We start from the raw sequence: 9,696 nt of genomic DNA, 5'->3' as shown, positions 1-9,696 counted from the left end.
TTAGACTCTGCATCCCAGTTTGTTACTACATTAGAGGTTTTTTATTTGTCTTATTTCCAACACAAATCCTATCACTAACTAATTACCAGTACTGGTGTGTCAATAATGTATTAGGGGGAAAGTGTTTCTAAACTTACTGGGCATATTTCAAAACATAAATGTTCCAATAGAAGGAAAGATAATGACTATTCTGATGCAATACATAAAGTATATGTATATATATCATAGGCCGAGTTTTAGTATGATCTGGTTTTTTTGCTTCACTTTACATTGTATTGAGAAATTATAGTATTGAGAAACATAGTTTTTCTTGAGAAGCCAATTTTCATGTAGAGATGAAGAAAAAGATTTTTTTGGTTGTGGTATTGACTTCCAGTCTACAGTGAATTATCAAACTCTTTTTAAATATAAAAGCTTTTGACAGAGTACTATAGTCACTCTGTTTAATTAACATCGGTTGCTATGGACAGTTATTTTCTATCTTTTTTTTCTTTTCCATGAACACCATTAGTTAAAAATAGTACACTTCAGATACTGAAACTCTTGAGTCAACATTATCTGCAGGTTCTTAAAGTCACTATTTTATCTTTTTTCCATCTTTTATTCTCAGCAACATAGAAGACAGAAAATCAGGATTTAGGCCTAAACACAATTTGAAAAAGAAATACTCCAGATTTTTCAAAGGAGACTTTAGGTTATAGGAAACGGTATCTTATTCTGTTTTAATTTCATCCAGCTCTTTTAAAGTAGCTTTAGGTGACAATCCTTTTAGCAATTACATGAGTCTTATCGTTTTTCTGATTCAGTGAAAGATTTCACATTTAATAGTTTTCTAAAGTAAGAGAAAGTATTCATGAAAGGATTTTTTTCTTATCCCACAGATGTATTGGCAATGCTCACCTTAAAATAAAGCATCATTAAAGCCACTAGTTATTCGCAGAAGTTTTCTTAGCCAGATTAATTTAAGCTGCTTTAACTCCATCCATTTGGAGTTCTTGCATGACCCGTGGTAGAGGTGTGTGTGTATGTGTGTGAACATAGATTCAGAAACAGCCTTGAGCAATGCTCTTTCTGAAAGTATGAGCAATGCTTAAAAACATATTTTGCTCCCATTTGGATAGGTTGTTACTTTGATTTTGTGCTTGTCTGAGAATTTGAAAGGCACTCGAAGCTACAGCATAAAATATTTACTAGCTTAATTTTCAGATAGCTTCCTTATGTACAACCAGCAAACTTTTTTCAATGATAGATGTCACTGTTCAAATTCAAGAAAGAAGCAAACAGGATATTTTTACAATTATCTCAATTAATGAAAGGACTCTGGACATTTCTATCACTGGAGTATCACAACAAATACACAGCAGTTTCAGTAAATCAGGAGGTTGTCTCAGAGTGCTTGTTTTATTTTCTCCTGCTTTTCAGACATTAAAAAATCAGAACATAGGCAAATGCACAGCAAGAGCTTAGCACATATCCATTTCCTTTAGTAAATGTCTTATATTGACCTTAAGGGGGTATGTTATTATGTCACAAGAGTTTGTAAATACCCTACCTACCCAGACAATTATTTTAAAATGTGTATTTATAACTCATTGCTATGTTTTGAATGAAAAATAATTTTTAAAAGAATTTTAAAAAAGGGCATGCAAATAATCAGAGGGAAATAGAAATAAAAAGGATCTAAAAAGAAACGGGAATAGGAATTTTTTGACAGCCAATGAGCTACTGCTACTGTATTTTTTTTTCTGAGGTAAAGAAAGAAAATGAAACAAAAATATGATGAGAAGACATAAGGATTGGGTCTCATCTTATGCCTGACCTGAAGGTTTAAGGTAAGCATTTAAAGAGAATTTAACTGTGACCAGGTGAAATATGCCATTAATGCATTTTCAAACGAGACAAGCCATGTGATTAGAATTAACACATACTTAAATAATGTATTGAAATAAGCTTTAAGTCTTAAATACACAGCAATTTAATTTAATAGTCATATTCAAAAGCAGAAAGCTTTGTTGGAAGACTACTTGGAGGAAAAACTAGAAGACACATTTCCTACTGGAAACCAGGCAAAATTTTATGGATGCCAGAAGCATAGTTCCACTTTCTAATTAAGGCCCCTAATTACTCAAACTGTTCTGCACAGTTGTTTCCTTTTTTTTCCTATAGTTCTGGGAAGTCACAGGGGGATCTGCTCACATCCATCAGCTTGCTACATTTGAGTCTAAAATATGGCGTAGCCTACAAAGAAAGACAATTCTTTCTGTTTTCTAATTAGCATCACAACTGGAGACACTAGATTTCTGCTCTTTTCCGACCCCACTTCTGGCTTCAGATTATATTGCTAAAGTCAGCAGTTCCTGCCAGGAAGCAGTGCCAGGAGGTGTAAAAATAAGTATTCGGTAGCTGCTGCAGGAATGGAATAGCTAGTTTTTCCAGGAAGATTAAGATTGCAGCCATGCTACAGCACTAAATAGAAAAGGTTTCCTTTTGATAAAGAGGTTAACAGAAATTAAAGGAGGAACTGCTCACTCAGGAAGGTGAGGTGACAGAAAGGACCTGGAACCCGTGGGTCACCTGTAGCAGACCCATCTAATCACAAGGGCTGCAGTACTGGGTAATCTTCAGCCCTCTTCTGTTTTACTCAGAGTTTGTAGGCAAGCACATGGTTCTGGTAGTTGAAAGTTATAACTTAGAAACCTCTTTTGCAGGTGACTGGTTCCAGAAGAGTGTCATAAAATAACAGTTTTACTTGTTCTGTCTGATTTGCACTCAAGCCTTTTCAGGAAGGAAGTTAAAGGTAGGTGGTGACCCTGTGTCTGTAATTTCCCCTCTGGCTTTCTGTGGCTGTGGAGATCTGTTCTGCTCTGTCTTTGGTACTGTTTTGACTCCATTGAGGAATTAGGAGGTGAAGAGACTTTTTAAAAAATTTTTATTTAAAGTTGTATTTAAATGTAAGTCCACTTAAATGTGGACTTAAATGAGCCTGGATCTGCTTATCAATAGGCATGCAGCAGTCAAACTTGGGTGTATTCAGAGGCACAACCACAAGTAATGAGGGAGACAGAGGGAGACAACAAAGCAGCTGTTGTGTAAGTGCCCTCAGAGCAAGAGAGTAGTAGTGTGAGCACTCATCAGTTTGCCTTGGATGAACTGCTAGCAGTAGTTGAACTCCTAGATTATATGCTGATGGCTTTCTGTCATTTCTAGAATATTCTCTTGTTGATTTTTTCATACGAGTTTTGGTAGGTAGTTCTTACTTATATGTAGAAGAGGAGCTGTGCCCTGAGAATCTTTCAGAACAAAAAAAATATTCAAAGCATGGTGCGGCCTTATTATTTTGTCATCATTTATGAACTAAGCAGAAGCCCTTCGATAACAACCATCTGGAGTTTGTGGTACTGAGCAACAATATCTTTGCTTTATGTGTCCCAGTCAAGAGAACTATAATTGCATATGCTTTGGAGGGGTAGTAGAACTCACGTATATAGCATATAAATGCTGACCTGATGATGGCTACATGCATAAACAGTGTTGTATCTCTGTCTGCAAAACAGCTGGTTTGGTTTCCACTTGTGGGAGTATCTCCAGAAGTGAGAGTCTTATTCCTGGAAGGAGTGATGGTGAACACAGATTTGTATACAGACAGGATCCAACATTCTTTTTTGATGAAAATGCTAATTAATGCAAGTTCCACTCTAACCTGACTGGAAGTTTCTGTAAATGAACAGTTTGCATTACACTGTTGTCTTCCTTTATTAGTGATAATTCGAACATTAAAGTGAAGATCTTTTGGAATACCACCTCTAATTAAAGTTGTAAATACACGGAAGGATTCAGCCCCAGCTGTTTTGTTTGGTTCTCCAATTATGCACAGCATCTCATGTACATTCAATGAAAAGAACCCAAATTTCCATTCCACTTATTGTTTCTGAAATGGGCCCTCACCAGAATTAACCCTGGCATGCTACAATAACAGATGAACATATTTCACTGAAGTAATGGGCTTTGGTGGTTTTGAAGTCATGAAACAGAATTATTCTCACCTAGGTTTTGTTGGTGTTTCTCTTTGGAAGGTCAGAGACAAACTGGAGACTTACCTGAAGGGTCCCATCTTTGCTAGTCAGCTATTTTAGCAAGCATTTAGAGTCTTCACATAGGATTACAGTGTGGCAAAGTAATGCATTTTAAGGAAAGATGACAAAAGAAATGGAACGAAGTCCAGAATAATTCAACCAAGCATAGAAGGTAGATGAACATTTTAAATAACATGGTCCAAAAAATCCAGAGATTTGGTCAATTTCCCTGAAAGATTTAATAAGCAATCTCACACTTGCCTCATTAAATTTTCAGAATCAACAATCAGTTGTTAACACACATTGTATACCTTTTTATTTCTTACTCCTCAAATACTTTGAGTAAGTTTTATAAAAGCATTGGCATCTTATCTTTCCCTGTAGTGCTAGAAAAGCAATCCAAAGTTGACAGTAGCAGAGCAGTTGGAGAAATCAAGGAGGCAGATAGCTCATATTAATGAGGATCAGGTTTACCCTGGATGTGAAGATTACGGGAGAAAAACTACAAACTGTATATAATGCTAACCTCGAGTATGGTATTACTGTTATTGTATTGTATGATATTATTATTATTATTATGGTATTGTAAATATGTATTGTAAATATGCAAACTATATATCATGCTAATATATAAATACATTAACATCATCAGAAAATATACAGTAGTATAGTTTAGGAGCAGGCTTTGTACAGTGACACTTTACTGCTCTAGCAGCAGTCATTAGCTGTCAGTAATGGGCAGCTCATTACAAATGGATATGGTGAGTATATAGACAACCCAAACCACATCTGATAGACAGTAGAATGCAAACAGATTATAGATATACTGTTTTATTTTGCAGTGTTCTCTCCAAGTTGCCTATGTGAACCATCATTTTTCTGCCCAAGACTATTTTTGACACCTAAATTAAGATTTTATAACTTTCTGCCCTTTAAATTCCAGTGGTTAATGAAGCATTGGGAGGAAAATAGCTTATTAGATTCCACCACTGAAACAAAATTTAAAATACTGCAGTTTTCTTTGGATTTGAAAACTAATATATAAAGAAACAGAGAAGGTAAGTAGAAGCGTTCAAAGTTTCTTTCTATTTTTTCAAGCACTGATTCTAAGTCCAGACTAGAAAACTGTGTCTTCTGTCCCCTTCAAAAACAATGAAATACCAATTTTATGTGCTATCAACCTCTGAATTTGCACGTCACATACTTGATGGAAAAGGTAATGTGCAATTATCTAGTAAATCAATTTTATTAAAAAAAAATACATCCAACTGTCATAGTAAGTGGCTGAAGATGACATAATTGTGAATTGATACCTGTACCACACCTTCACCACTAATGAATACTTTGTAGACAAATGTAGCAAGAACAATTAGGAATGTTTACAATAATAGCTATTTAATTCGGTTTTGAAGGCCTAACTAATACTACAATTTCTCAAAGAATAAACCTGTTGAGACATTGTAGAATTCTGTGTGAAGGTGGGATAGTCAGTAAGCCTTGTTTTGAACTCTGTTTGGAGCTACAGCATCCCAGCTGTCCCTAGCTTGCCTGGAGGTGCCCCCTGTCTGCGCTGCCTGGAGTTGAGGCAATCAAGAATCTGCTCCCAGGGAATATAATTGTACTGAAGTGTGGGAACGTGCTGTGCACATTAATCTTTCATGATGGTTGCTGAAGCACAGGACAAAGTCCTTGCTTCATTGATTTGACACAGGACATACTCTTCTCATCACCGTATGACATGTTCTATAAAATAAAGGATGGATGATTGGTCCTGGCAGGAGAGATATTCACAAAGTGCTTTTCTTCCAGTCCCCTGCCTCTTCCCTGCTTTTGAACTGAGACTTCTCAGTGGCAACTGCATCACAGCAGCTCCTACTAATGCAAGATTAAAGACAGAAGGCCTCCTTTCTGCAGCACACGTGTCCTGTTTCTATTTGTACACCATCAGTCAGTATATCCAGAATGGTGGCTCAAGTTCAAGTTAAATTTGGGAAAGTATATTCACCAAAGAGCACAAAATGCTACTTTTGCCAATTCTATTTCTTAAAATTTGCTCTTTCCAAGAAGTCCATTGTAACAACATGTGGGTTTTATTTGCACCCTATATAATAATTTTCACCAGCGTAGAATTTCTGATGTTGATACAATCGGTAAATAATAGGGGACAAAAAATATTCTTCTCAGATAAAATTTATCCAAAAAGGCATTTTTTCTAAGGCAACTGAAAACAGTCAAGGAGGTATCTGCACCTTTTGAAAATCTACATCTGTGCTATTTTTATATTTGTTCATTATAAGTCAATTTTTGAAAATTATTCCTGAAAATTTCACATGGTTTTGTAAGGAACTTCAAAATACAACATTTAAGAAATACAAAAAACTGCAAAGTAGTCACAGAGGCTAGTTTTAGCTTAATAAACTAATCTTGTGTTTATTCAATAGGAAAGGAGTTACAAAGGGAAGATCAATGTTGAGGGTGGTAGGGAAAAATTTATATTTGTGTTTGGCTTTGGTTTGTTGGTTTTTTAGGTGCATCTAGACTCAAACAAAGAGAAAAAAAAAGGCCAAAAAAACCCCCCAAACCAACAAAAAACAAAAGTAAACCCCAACCAACCTTCTCTGTGGACTATACGGGAGCCAGAATATCTCTGAGAATTGTCATATTGCTTTACTGAAGGACAAAATGAGTATGAAAGTATTTGTGATACTGCTAATAAATTCACTTTCATAAGCATGATTGACCTTAGGAGTTTAACTTCAATGATCCTTGTACATCCCTTCCAATTCAGGGCATTTTATGATCGAATATATGTTAGTGTGAAGTGTGTTTCTAGGGAAGTTTGGTCTGTTCAACAGTGCCCACTTATTAACCTTGAGTTGTTAAAAAAATTGAATTATTGAATACTGTTCTATGGACAGATGTTTAAAATGGGTTTTTTAATTGTCTTGCTCAGATCTTTTACTGTACATGACTGGTTTGAGATTTAATATTTGCAATAGCATGGCCAACAAGGAATTAAAAAATGGTTTTTGCACATAAACTGAAAAATTGTTTTGTTGCTTCAAAGTGCTAAGAGTCTCTGTAGTTGTATCAAAAAGAAATACTGCTGCAGCTACAATAAAATTGTGCAATGAAGCACAACTGATTATGCTATAGTTGTCCTAATATTAACATTATTATTCAAATGTAAATGCTTATGTATCTTGTGGGGTATGTAGTAATGGAAATAGTTTATATTTTCTTCTGAGTGCTGTGTCTTTTAATTCAACTTTTGGTATTACATCATAGTTTCAGAGACAGAAGTGCCAGATTTGGAGAGTAATAGATTTCTTTTTCTTCTTTTTTTTTTTTTTTTCTAGTTTTCCATCTCCAGAATGTGTGTCTCCATTCACCTAGACAGAGTTGTAACCTGAATGATTCTCACTCGTGATGTTAGTCTCGTCTTTCTTCTATTCTTACCTATTAGCTGCCCAATGCTATCTGGAAGTCAAGGAAGGCTTTGATGGAATATGTTTGTCAGTATTTGAAAAGCTAAGACATGATAGAAACCTAGCCATCTAAACAGCCAAGTATGTAAAAATGCCTGCCTTAATATTAAGACCAGAAAAACGTGTCCATTCTGAGCCATTTTTATGCGGCGGCTCAAAGACTTGGATAACCAGTAAGTGTCACACAAGCAAGAAAGATGGCTGGATTCCAGAGCAGAGCTATGAGAACTATCAGGCCACCAGTGTCTCTTTTGCAGAGGCAGGGATGGTGGTGGGGAAGACCTCAGTGTTTTGGGGCAAATGGATGAATTGTGTGCTGACAGTGACTCAGAATCCATGTGTGGGTGTGAAGGGCCTCAAAGAAGCCATCCGAGAAACAGCATGACCAAGCCTGAGGCAACCTGGGGGCAGGGTTAAATACAACTTCTCAAAATGGAACCAAATGAGGTCTGCTCTTTGCTTGGCAACTTTTTCAAATGAAAAGGCTTGGGAGGTTTTAGATTTTTTTTCCTTTTTTTTTTTTTTTTTTTTTTTAATGCTAGAGTTGGTGGGAAGCAAGAAATAAAAATAATTATTGTGCTAATATAAATATTTACATTTCTTCCTACTCACTGTTGTACATCTTTTCTTCCACTTCTACTTTCACATGCTGGCTCCCTTATCTGAAATCTCATCAACATGATGACAATGGTTTTATTGCTGAACTACTGGACTGTAGAATTGAAAAAGTCCATGTTGACCATTTCTTTCTTGCTGATGGGAAAAAAGGCTGGGACAATGTGGGCAAAACTTAAAGGAAGAATCAATTATGTACAACAACTTCTTAATGGAAAAGGTAGCTGCGTGAGGAACCTTCACAGAAGAAGACAGAAGGTGAGCTTCTTAGAACCATAAAATATTTTGGGTTGGAGGACACTTAAAAATGTCATCTAATCCAACCGCTCTGCAATGAGCAGGGACATCTTCAACTAGGTCAGGTAGCTCAGAGCCCCCTCCAGTCTGACCTTGAATGTTTCCAGGATGTGACATCTGTCACCTCACTAGGAAACCTGGTCCAGTATTTTAGCTCCCTCATTGTAAAAAAGTTTGTAAGTCTAGAAATGCAATTTCACAGCCAATATTGTGGATCCTGTGCCAGGTGTCTGGATTTGCAGAGATTTTGCTAAGATTTTAATAATCATGGCCATGTGTAAATATGGAAGGAGAATCATGGAGCAGAATAGCTCAATGTGGGCCCTCACTGAAATGAAACTCGACTATGTTTCTCTCTGGTAGTGTTTGGTATTGCCACAGAACGAGAAATGAGGAAATATGCTTGTAGTACCAGCAGTGGAAGGGCAGTCAGAATATCTGAAGTATCGAATCTCTGCTGATTACGCCCATTATAGGAAATAAACTAAACTGCAGAGGGGAGAGGATGAAAGAAGAGAACGGGATGCTTCTGTATTTTTTTGCATGTTGCTACCCTCTGCAGATCTCAAAAAGTAATGATGCAATGATTAGGTAAGGTGTCCAAAGTATTTGCTAAATGCAACAGTATTTTAAAGTCCAAGTATTTCTTAAAATAACAAAAGAGAGATTTAAAATTAGTAATATAAAATCAGTGCTAATGCAGAGTTTTGAGATGAATATTTATCAGTATAACAGACAAGAAACAGATAAGAACATATAGGAAGGAACACTTGCCAATGGGGGAAGTTTGAGGAACAGCCAAAGAACAGTTAATTTCCACTGGGGCTGAAAGCAAGTACTGGAAGTATTAGGGCCACAGATCCCCAAGCGTATACTGAATTTCAGTAAGTGAACTAGTGACACTTAACATCATCTACAGTAGTCAACTGGGAATCAGTGGATATAAAAAGAAGAGAGTATTCAAGAGAATTTCTGGCGTAAAGCATTATCAATTATTTTGGTTTATCCGATAGTTGGATTACCCCAATTGGATGGGTAAGCTAAAGAAAATTAGTAAATTCCAGCAAAAATTGCAGCAAGATGCAAGCACACTTTTCCATTGTGTAGGCTTTAAAAAGGTAAAGATGACAACTGGGTGGGAAATCTTTGCCTGTAATATAATGTCTCTAAAGTAATTAGAAATATAAAATGGTAACTTTGGTAACCAAGAAGCTTTATATTTT

The 9,696-nt window shown here is 36.1% G+C and overlaps 1 long non-coding RNA gene across 1 annotated transcript; it reads left to right on the top strand.

The window, feature by feature from the left end:
- Positions 1 to 1,675: 1,675 nt before the first annotated feature.
- On the top strand, positions 1,676 to 8,767 carry LOC109143837. The gene is made up of 5 exons (XR_002044206.3): positions 1,676 to 1,832; positions 2,709 to 2,797; positions 5,017 to 5,131; positions 7,433 to 7,504; positions 8,280 to 8,767. It is a non-coding gene; the product is annotated as an uncharacterized LOC109143837 (long non-coding RNA).
- Positions 8,768 to 9,696: the final 929 nt, after the last annotated feature.

The sequence above is a fragment of the Corvus cornix genome, chromosome 2 (genome assembly GCF_000738735.6).
Source record: "Corvus cornix cornix isolate S_Up_H32 chromosome 2, ASM73873v5, whole genome shotgun sequence".
NCBI classification, from domain to species: domain Eukaryota; kingdom Metazoa; phylum Chordata; class Aves; order Passeriformes; family Corvidae; genus Corvus; species Corvus cornix.
This window is presented reverse-complemented; position numbering and strand designations above follow the sequence as displayed.